Source organism: Hesperophylax consimilis, chromosome 18, assembly GCF_061612785.1.
Source record: "Hesperophylax consimilis isolate HC1 chromosome 18, BYU_Hcon_1.0, whole genome shotgun sequence".
Taxonomy (NCBI): Eukaryota; Metazoa; Arthropoda; class Insecta; order Trichoptera; family Limnephilidae; genus Hesperophylax; species Hesperophylax consimilis.
This window is the reverse complement of record NC_142853.1, coordinates 28,785,003-28,795,028: the sequence shown is the minus strand read 5'-3', so window position 1 is coordinate 28,795,028 and position 10,026 is coordinate 28,785,003. Positions and strand designations below refer to the sequence as shown.

The following is a 10,026-nucleotide window of genomic DNA, read 5'->3' as shown; positions in this document are numbered from 1 at the left end:
CACTGAGGCTGTGGGGGTGGGGGAGGTGTTGTTAGAGCCATAAACACCCCCTAAGCAGACTGCCTGCTCGTTTGCACCCCGTGCACACCGCTCATGGCTGAGAACTCGCGGTGAGGGCATATTAATGCTCATAAAACCGAAATAATAACGATGGAGAGATTTAGCGTTTTCATCGATAGCTGTTAGTTTTCATATACAGTAATTTCATTCGCTCGTTTGATCTGGGTACGTATATTCATAAATAAAAAATACAAGAAATAACAACTATAGTACAAAAAATAGAACTCAAGATTTAAAACATATCCAATAAGAAACTTCAAACACAGTTGGGCAAAAAAAGCTTCTTATAATATGATACTTACCTCTACAAAAAATCCCACTCTCATTCAAAACTCATTATAATATTGTAACATTTAAATCTGAAAAAAAACTGGATATAAAACATAGAAAGATCAAAAATAGAAAATATACTGACATCAAATACAAACTGGAACCGAAACTACTTTATTGCTGTAAAATCACCAAGTACTATATTTATTATTATTTCAGTACAAAATACTACACTATATATTTATAATTATTCATATGACAAAATTTTAATAATATGTAACTGTAATCCTCAGCACGGGAGATCCCAGTTAGGATATCATTATCTCTATTTATTGTAACATATTAACAAAGGAAGGTAATAAAACGATATTATTATACTTGCTGTACCTTGCCCATCGTTGTAGTGGCTCAGTCTGTCTGTGCAGATAGAGAAACAATAGCGCGTCTTGCTTTTACGTCCATCAGATGGCGCTATTTAAAAAAAACATGATTCTACCTCTCACAGGTAATATCTATATAATATCGTTAAATAAAAACACACGTGTATTCGAAAGCAAACGTTGTGTCAAACTTTTAAAGAACTTTCTTAAAGTTTTTAAGTAACATCAATTTATATTTAAATAGATTTTGAATAAAAAATCAGTTCAGTAGTTGACACACAGAAAAAAATTGTAAGTATAAATAATTTTTACAATTACACTATGGTTAAATATAATTTTAAAAAGTCTATTGATGTAGGTAGGTGCTTTAGAAATTTTACATCAAGAATGGAATTTAATATGATTAAAAAAATTGTGAATTTAGACAGAGAGTATATATTTGTGTCATTATAGATATTAAAAAATAAAAATAACCGCGACCCCATTGTTATCACTCTTACTGGAATAAATCTGATGAAATCTTTATATAGGTACTGGTAGACATTTTGAACAAAATCTTTCTGAATTTGGTGTAGGTACGTTTTACATTAGGTTACTCCTAGAAAAGATTTCGAAATAACCAAAAAAAGTTTTTGAAGTGAAACTTCTTTAGCCGCGTAATGAATTTTCGGGAACGTAGTAAAACCGAGTCAAGATCGAAACGAAAAAGCGGGTACCCCCACCACCGCTCACCGTTCAGAAAAATGGTGTACAAAATTCGTTGTAATTATTAAACAAGTTAAATAACGTATTTTCGCACAATTTCGCAAGTCCAGTATGGTCTAGTGGCTAGGATACCTGGCTCTCACCCAGGAGGCTCGGGTTCGATTCCCGGTACCGGAAATTATTTTTGGTCAATTTTCTGAGATACTGTTTTATTTAATTTGTGTTTTGATTATTTCAGGTGATATTTTTAAGAATTCATTTTATTAAATACAAGCAGTGACTTGAAAAAAATCATAAAATTGTTAATTTTTCAATATGGACTTTTGGCAGCCGGGATGTATTTATAATTTCACAATTATTTTAGGAATGCGGAAGCACATCATGCAAGATTCCCATTCTTGCGACCCGGGTTCGATTCCCGGGCAGTGCACTCCTTTTTTATGGAGAATCATTATTTTTCAAAGGAAGGATATTTTTGATATTGTATTTTAGCTCCAGTAGTATGAAATAAATTTTGAAGTGAAACTTCTTTACGCGCGTCATGCAATTTCGTGGACCGGAGTAAAACCAACTCATGACCGAAACGAAAATGCGGGACCGATTAAAGTTCATTTGATCTAGTCAAAGTTTTGAAGTAAAATATAAATGCTTCTTAGCTCATCTCGACAACTGGCGTTGGTGGTGTAATGGTCAGCATAGTTGCTTTCCAAGCAGTTGATCCGAGTTCGATTCTCGGCTATGGCAAATTATTTTTTTGTTTTTAACGCCTTTTTTTTTTTCAATGGTTGACGATAATATCAATCCACTAAGTAATATTTTAGGCCTGTAGAATAATTGAAAAGTTAAAGAATGATATAAAATTTTTTATGATGTTAACGATAAAAAAATAAAAAAAAACATAAAATTACCATAAAAAATGGGCCAACGGCACGCGGTGTTCCCAAGCGGTCACCCATCCAAGTACTGACCGCGCCCAATGTTGCTTAACTTCGGTGATCGGACGAGAACCGGTGTGTTCAACATGGTATGGTCGTTGGCAAACGCTAAACAATATTAATTTCTATTCTACCTGCAAATAAATATATGAAAATTAGTATAAAAAAGCCCTAATAATACTGAAAACATTAGCAAGGTGTGTGCGACGTTGATAAAAATAATCATTACATACGCGCTTGAAAAAGATCGTAATTACATCCATAACTTTGTAGGAATTTTTTTTTTCAATGGTTGACCATAATATCAATCCACTAAGTAATATTTTAGGCCTGTAGCATACTTGAAAAGTTAAAGAATTTTATGATATTATTAATTATAGTAACGATAAAAAAATAAAAAAAAACATGAAATTACCATAAAAAATGGGCCAACGGCACGCGGTGTTCCCAAGCGGTCACCCATCCAAGTACTGACCGCGCCCAATGTTGCTTAACTTCGGTGATCGGACGAGAACCGGTGTGTTCAACATGGTATGGTCGTTGGCAAACGCTAAAAAATATTAATTTCTACTCTACCTGCCAATAAATATATGAAAATTAGTATAAAAAAGCCCTAATAATACTGAAAACATTAGCAAGGTGTATGCGACGTTGATAAAAATAATCATTACATACGCGCTTGAAAAAGATCGTAATTATATCCATAAATTTGGAGGAATTTTTTGAAGTGAAACTTCTTTACGCGCGTCATGCAATTTCGAGGACCGGAGTAAAACCGACTCATGACCGTGACGAAAAAAAGGGATCATTTCGCTATAGGAGCCTAGCTAATATTATATACCTAGTTTAACTCACTCTCCTAACTCATCTTCGCTGTCTACAGGCAGAGCGCACGACTGTGGTCGTGAAGAACCGAGGTTCGATCCCCGCTTTAACTAATTTTTTTTTTTCTTTTTTTATAACTTTTAATTTTTTTTATCACATGCTACTTATAAATATGTCAATAGACAGAAAAAAAGAGAGAATGAAATGAAAAGAGAGAGAGAGAAGAATACTAGAAGTTTCACTTCTGTCTTGCGTAGGCTTGACACACCCATTTTTTTTAATTCGAGATTTAAAATCACGAATGTAAATATAGGGCTTACTTTCAAAACCCGTGTAGTGAAAAAATTATATATTTTCTCATTTTTCTTAACGCTTCCTTTGTAAGGCAATTTTCAAAGAAAACTATTATATTACATAAGGAGAGTAGAGTAAATTTCCTTTGAAATTCGAATATAAGTTATCCTTTCCTTTTCGACAACCTCTTAAGATGATCGTGTATTTACGGTAAATAGTTTTCTTAATATTGTTCTTCCGACTGAAAAAAAAAAATGGGTGTGTCAAGCCTACGCAAGACAGAAGTGAAACTTCTAGTATTCTTCTCTCTCTCTCTTTTCATTTCATTCTCTCTTTTTTTCTGTCTATTGACATATTTATAAGTAGCATGTGATAAAAAAAATTAAAAGTTATAAAAAAAGAAAAAAAAAAATTAGTTAAAGCGGGGATCGAACCTCGGTTCTTCACGACCACAGTCGTGCGCTCTGCCTGTAGACAGCGAAGATGAGTTAGGAGAGTGAGTTAAACTAGGTATATAATATTAGCTAGGCTCCTATAGCGAAATGATCCCTTTTTTTCGTCACGGTCATGAGTCGGTTTTACTCCGGTCCTCGAAATTGCATGACGCGCGTAAAGAAGTTTCACTTCAAAAAATTCCTCCAAATTTATGGATATAATTACGATCTTTTTCAAGCGCGTATGTAATGATTATTTTTATCAACGTCGCATACACCTTGCTAATGTTTTCAGTATTATTAGGGCTTTTTTATACTAATTTTCATATATTTATTGGCAGGTAGAGTAGAAATTAATATTTTTTAGCGTTTGCCAACGACCATACCATGTTGAACACACCGGTTCTCGTCCGATCACCGAAGTTAAGCAACATTGGGCGCGGTCAGTACTTGGATGGGTGACCGCTTGGGAACACCGCGTGCCGTTGGCCCATTTTTTATGGTAATTTCATGTTTTTTTTTATTTTTTTATCGTTACTATAATTAATAATATCATAAAATTCTTTAACTTTTCAAGTATGCTACAGGCCTAAAATATTACTTAGTGGATTGATATTATGGTCAACCATTGAAAAAAAAAATTCCTACAAAGTTATGGATGTAATTACGATCTTTTTCAAGCGCGTATGTAATGATTATTTTTATCAACGTCGCACACACCTTGCTAATGTTTTCAGTATTATTAGGGCTTTTTTATACTAATTTTCATATATTTATTTGCAGGTAGAATAGAAATTAATATTGTTTAGCGTTTGCCAACGACCATACCATGTTGAACACACCGGTTCTCGTCCGATCACCGAAGTTAAGCAACATTGGGCGCGGTCAGTACTTGGATGGGTGACCGCTTGGGAACACCGCGTGCCGTTGGCCCATTTTTTATGGTAATTTTATGTTTTTTTTTATTTTTTTATCGTTAACATCATAAAAAATTTTATATCATTCTTTAACTTTTCAATTATTCTACAGGCCTAAAATATTACTTAGTGGATTGATATTATCGTCAACCATTGAAAAAAAAAAAGGCGTTAAAAACAAAAAAATAATTTGCCATAGCCGAGAATCGAACTCGGATCAACTGCTTGGAAAGCAACTATGCTGACCATTACACCACCAACGCCAGTTGTCGAGATGAGCTAAGAAGCATTTATATTTTACTTCAAAACTTTGACTAGATCAAATGAACTTTAATCGGTCCCGCATTTTCGTTTCGGTCATGAGTTGGTTTTACTCCGGTCCACGAAATTGCATGACGCGCGTAAAGAAGTTTCACTTCAAAATTTATTTCATACTACTGGAGCTAAAATACAATATCAAAAATATCCTTCCTTTGAAAAATAATGATTCTCCATAAAAAAGGAGTGCACTGCCCGGGAATCGAACCCGGGTCGCAAGAATGGGAATCTTGCATGATGTGCTTCCGCATTCCTAAAATAATTGTGAAATTATAAATACATCCCGGCTGCCAAAAGTCCATATTGAAAAATTAACAATTTTATGATTTTTTTCAAGTCACTGCTTGTATTTAATAAAATGAATTCTTAAAAATATCACCTGAAATAATCAAAACACAAATTAAATAAAACAGTATCTCAGAAAATTGACCAAAAATAATTTCCGGTACCGGGAATCGAACCCGAGCCTCCTGGGTGAGAGCCAGGTATCCTAGCCACTAGACCATACTGGACTTGCGAAATTGTGCGAAAATACGTTATTTAACTTGTTTAATAATTACAACGAATTTTGTACACCATTTTTCTGAACGGTGAGCGGTGGTGGGGGTACCCGCTTTTTCGTTTCGATCTTGACTCGGTTTTACTACGTTCCCGAAAATTCATTACGCGGCTAAAGAAGTTTCACTTCAAAATATTGCGAAAATTGACAGTTATTGAATTTTGATTGTTTTATCTTCACAACTATGAATTGAAGTAGGTACTCGGAATGCGATAAGTATCTCGCACTTTGTAAAATAAAAATTCTCAAAATTGTTAAAAGTTCAACAACTTGTCGGTGGAATGCGATGGGATTTTTCAGGAAATTTTGGAAAATTGACAGGAAATTCGTTACCCTGCACATCTTATGCTTGTCGCGGCCTGAACCAACTATATTATATACAGAATGTCTCACGCAGTAGCGTGCACCGCTCTATGCGAAAATGCAAATCATCTTGAGTGATGAGGCCCATTTCCACCTCGGTGGCTTCGTCAACAAGCAAAATTGTCGCATCTGGGGCTCGGAAAACCCAAGAGTTATTGTTGAAAAGCCTCTCTATCTTCAACGTGTGACTGTTTGGTGCGGTTTATGGTCCGGCGGAGTCATTGGACCTTAATTTTTCGAAAATGAGGCTGGAGCAACAGTTACAGTGAATGGATCGCTATCGAGAGATGATTAATGATTTTTTATGGCCGGAATTGGATGGTGTTGATCTGGACAACGTTTATTTTCAACAAGACGGCGTTACGTGCCACACAAGCAACGAAACCATTGATCTTTTACGATTGAATATCAAAATAACACCTCTTATTGGAAAATCCTGTATATATACGTTATTGAAACCATTTTAGTATCTAGTGGAAAAAATATGTAGACTACAATTTCAAAAATAAATTAATAAAACGGAAAAAGGAAAGTTTAATAAGACGTTCATCAATTCAAAATAAAAAGTAATAATTTTCTTCAGTTAAAGATGTGTTTATTTATTTTTTCTTCCACAGATCGCTAGGCGTTAACCTAGCGGTAATTTTGAAAACGAAAAAATCCTTATATGTTTGAAAATTGAACCCAGGCCCCCAACCTTGTCGGGACTTTGGTAAAGCTGTAGCTTTAAAAGAGGAAACATGTAAAATAGAAACAATGTATCAATGAAGAATGATTGTTAACTGTGACATAAAACAAATACACAAACTTATGGAACGGGTACAGTTTGGTTAGAGACTTGTAGCAGTTCTTTTTTTTAATGTTTCGTTTTCTTAGGCTAGGCAGTTTTTCAGCGTTTATGAATTGCACGCCACTGGTACCACGGTCTGAACACACAGGCACTCTGTACTTTAGCTAGCGGACGCTTTGCATTCCGTAATGTTTCACAAAACCATTCTTTGAAATAGGATATTCTGTATATTCCATCAGAGAGATTATCAAATGTAGAGGAATTTCGTACAATTTAAAGGAATTATAAAGCTTATCTATTTATACGTACTGAACGCAGGAGTTCTACTTGGGTTTTGAAGAAGCCAAAGTTGTAAGGCAAAACAGAAAGCTAACCAAACAAGAGATTCATGGTCTGTGGCTTTCTGTTATATAAGACTCAAATCTATTTATTTAGACACCTATTGGGTTTTTACATACTTTAATATAAAACAACCTTTATCTATCTACACTAGAGCCATCTATTTATTTATTTATTTATTTATTTATTAATTGACGGACAATATGTCCATTAAAACCATAATATTGACACGAATAAGAAAACATAGATGACAGTGAATGGAGAGTACATGAATGTGAAGGGCAAAGACAATGTAAAATAGAAAATGTTCATATAGAAAATAACTACAAGTCATAGCATCAATAACGATTAAGTTGTGAAAAATTACACATTACGTATCGCTTTTTGGAAGTCATTTAGACTTACACCAAAAAATTCAATGCTCTGACTTGAGTTTACAAGTCTCGACATTCTAGACAAAGAAGAATGGTACCCATAGTTAGTTGAATGGTGATTGAGGAACAACAATTCATTATTTCGGAGTCTACGGGATGGGGTGTTGAATTGAATGAGTTGTAGCAGTTCAGGTGAGTCGGTTATACTGTTGATTATTTTAAATATGCAAATTAGATCGGAGTCTTTTCTACGTTTTTCTAATGAAGATAGGTTTAAAGTCTGTTCAATTTCCTCATATGAGTAATCGCCTCTTTCAAGTCCTAACCTCCAAGCAATTCGCCGTAGGAAGCGATGTTGGACAGATTCGATGTGACTAATGTGGACAGCATAGAAAGGAGACCAAATGACACTGGCATATTCAAGGTGAGGACGAACCAACGAACAATATAGAGTTTTAAGTGTTCTTATATGTTTAAAGTCTGAGGTAATTCTATGAATGAACCCGAGTAGCTTAAGTGATTTATTTACGATGTTATTTATATGATTTCGAAAAGAGAGATTGCAATCAAGAGTGACCCCAAGGTCCTTGATGGATGTGACAGTTGATAGACAAGCACCATTTAGTTTATACTCAAACTGAATAGGTTTATTGGCTCTGTAAAAGGACAAAACTTTACATTTATCAACATTGAGTTCCAAGCAGTTTAGTTTGCACCAATCGTTAAATGAATCAATATCAAGTTGAAATAGTAAACAGTCATGAAAGGATTTAATTATCTTAAGGATCTTATTATCATCAGCAAAAAGCCAGAAGCGTGTGTGCGAAAAAACTTTAGTTAAGTCGTTAATAAAAAGGTTAAAAAGAAGCGGTGCCAAATGGGCTCCTTGGGGAACACCGGACGTTACATCAATGTTAAAGGAGTCAAAGTTATTTATTTTAACTCTTTGTTTTCTGTCACTCAAGTAAGATTGAAAAAATGATAACATAGGGTTTCTAATACCTAAAGCATAAAGTTTGGCCATGAAAATTGAGTGATTTACTTTGTCAAAGGCTTTAGAGAAGTCGGTGTAAAGGACATCAGCCTGAGAGTTGTCTTCTAAAGCTTTAACAATGATGTTTGTAAAAGACAGTAAATTAGTTGTTGTAGATTTCGCTGATCTAAATCCATGCTGTTCCTCAATAAGAACATTTTTGAAAATAGGAGTGATTTTCTTTGTAATTATTGATTCAAATATTTTCGGAATATTAGATATAATTGATATTGGTCTGTAATTTCCAATATTTGATTTGTTCCCAGACTTGAAAATGGGTCGAATATACGAAATTTTCCATGAGTCTGCAAAAGTTCCAGATGATAGTGATAAGTTGTACAACATACAAATTGGGTTAGCTAAAGTATATTTACATTCTTTTAGTAAGATTTCTGGAATGCCATCAGGTCCGGAAGTTTTTTTATGAGAAAGATTATTTAAGGCTTGGTATACCTCTACAAGTGATATTTGGCAATCATTCAAGTCAATATTTTGGTCATAGTTAAGTGGAGGGATGGTGCATGACGCATCAGAATATACAGAGGAGAAATGTTTAGCAAAAAGGTTGGCGATGTCATTTCCATTAGTAGCATGAGTTTCATTAAAATACATACTTGAGGGGAGATCATTATCAGCACGGTTTATATCTATGTCTCATGGCTCGAACATCACAATCATATTTTCTTGATTTCCTTAACACTAAAAAGCATTCCAAATAAATAAAAATCAGCTTAATCGATCACAAGCCTGCGCAATTTTAAGTAGGTTACGAATCAAAGACAAATATATGAATACAAACAGTTGTTTTAATTTTATATGTTTAGATCTTTGATTCTAATCCGCGGCTCGCATGGACCACAGCGGACAGGTCTCTAAATGTAACAGTAATGTATTCCAAAGAATAAAGTTAATTCTCTTCTCTTGCTCCACATCTTCCATTGTGAGCCGATTGTGTACACAGTTGTGTAACATTGTAATGTGACCAGTGCCGAGAAGCGTAGGGTGACAATGAATTCTGTGCAAATATTGGATACCACATCAATTCAACAGAAGAAAATCGGAACGTTGCTACGTTATTTAAATTCTCACGAATAACCTGCACTAATGAAATCTTCATCTTATCCGTTCTAATTTTGGACCAAGGTCTCCCCATTTTCGCCGGTTATCGATCTGGTCCCACCATTTAAAAATATATTCAGAATCAAACAAAAAAAATGATAAAATCAAAAATAAATTCCCAAGACACACCAATTTTAAACTCGGTATTCCTATTGAAAACAAAAACTATAATTATTTGATGAAAGAATTAAATTTATTTTTAAAGATATGCTTATGTTTATAAGATAAGCTTTTTATGCATGGCACAAAGATAGCAAATTATTATCAGCAATAATTATTTGCCTGTATATATACAAATTTAAAAAATCGCC

The 10,026-nt window shown here is 34.2% G+C and overlaps 4 non-coding genes across 4 annotated transcripts; 2 read left to right on the top strand and 2 right to left on the bottom strand.

The window, feature by feature from the left end:
* Positions 1-2,334: 2,334 nt before the first annotated feature.
* Positions 2,335-2,453, bottom strand: LOC149415616 (5S ribosomal RNA). Its single transcript, XR_016303823.1, has one exon. It is a non-coding gene; the product is annotated as a 5S ribosomal RNA (ribosomal RNA).
* Positions 2,454-2,776: 323 nt separating this feature from the next.
* On the bottom strand, positions 2,777-2,895 carry LOC149415615 (5S ribosomal RNA). The gene has a single exon (XR_016303822.1). It is a non-coding gene; the product is annotated as a 5S ribosomal RNA (ribosomal RNA).
* A 1,380-nt stretch (positions 2,896-4,275) lies between these two features.
* Positions 4,276-4,394, top strand: LOC149415614 (5S ribosomal RNA). The gene has a single exon (XR_016303821.1). It is a non-coding gene; the product is annotated as a 5S ribosomal RNA (ribosomal RNA).
* Positions 4,395-4,717: 323 nt separating this feature from the next.
* LOC149415613 (5S ribosomal RNA) lies at positions 4,718-4,836 on the top strand. Its single transcript, XR_016303820.1, has one exon. It is a non-coding gene; the product is annotated as a 5S ribosomal RNA (ribosomal RNA).
* The last annotated feature ends 5,190 nt before the right edge of the window (positions 4,837-10,026 follow it).